The sequence below is a fragment of the Cicer arietinum genome, chromosome 4 (genome assembly GCF_000331145.2).
Source record: "Cicer arietinum cultivar CDC Frontier isolate Library 1 chromosome 4, Cicar.CDCFrontier_v2.0, whole genome shotgun sequence".
Classification (NCBI taxonomy): Eukaryota; Viridiplantae; Streptophyta; class Magnoliopsida; order Fabales; family Fabaceae; genus Cicer; species Cicer arietinum.
The window spans coordinates 32,807,311-32,808,267 of record NC_021163.2 but is presented as its reverse complement, the minus strand read 5'-3'; the positions used below and the strand labels follow the sequence as shown (position 1 = coordinate 32,808,267).

At 29.7% G+C, this 957-nt stretch overlaps 1 long non-coding RNA gene across 1 annotated transcript in view; it reads right to left on the bottom strand.

Moving 5' to 3' along the window:
* The window catches only part of LOC140920179 (uncharacterized), a 3,174-nt gene extending 2,844 nt beyond the window's left edge, over positions 1 to 330 (bottom strand). The window contains exon 1 of the long non-coding RNA XR_012162840.1: positions 70 to 330. This is a non-coding gene — a long non-coding RNA (uncharacterized lncRNA). The remainder of the gene's footprint in view (positions 1 to 69) is intronic.
* Positions 331 to 957: the final 627 nt, after the last annotated feature.

Here is a 957-nt window from a genome sequence, read left to right as displayed (position 1 = left end):
AAATTTCTTTTCCACAAAATCACAAATAATGTCCTAAATGCAAACTAAAAGTTTGGAAGGAGCCCTTACCTTAACGTTAGCTCTAACACGCGATTACGGTACCGTAATTAATTCCGGTAAAATTTAAGTTCGTGACGTCGCGTCGAAAATTATATCACTAGCACCGCAGCGTGGCAATGAGCAACTTTCTCTTCTGTCACTTCTCGAATGGAAGCTTAGATCTAGTAGATTAATGGAGGTTTATTTTTTATTTTTGAAGAAACACCCAAAACTTTGGTTTGGGGTGGAAACAGAGAAGGAAAAGAAGGAAAGAAGGAAAGAAAGAAGGCACGGCTACAGAGGGAAACATGCTTCCTTTCTTTGCCTTTCTTATATATATATATATATATATATAAATAATAATAATAATAATAATAATAATAATAATAATAATAATAATAATAATAATAATAATAATAATAATAATAATAAATATCTAAACAAATATCTAGATATTTTTATAAAAATCATCATTACGCGTGTCACCTCACATCACATCACAACCCACTTTTTTTCAGAAAAATATCTACTCTCGCCGTAATTCAATGGGCAGATGAATTTTTCTGAAAAATGATGCATCTCAGAAATTTTTTTCTTCGACAAAAGATTCACCTTAATTAAATAAAATTATTCATAGACGAATAATTTTAATCGGGTCTCTAAAAAGATATTTTTGGCATTTAACAAACAAAATACCATAAAATTGGCTAAAAAGCCTCAGAAATTCAACACAAAATTCTCCAAAATACATAAATTAGAATTTAAAATTAAGGGTCTTACATATAGCAAACAATCAAAATAATTTCCCCCATCAATGAGGTGCAGCACTAGAGTTAAGCATAATAGCAACAACTAGTTCAGTAAAAGTTCTATACTTTCTTTCTTTCAACTTTACCAACATTTTAGGTGAATATGATG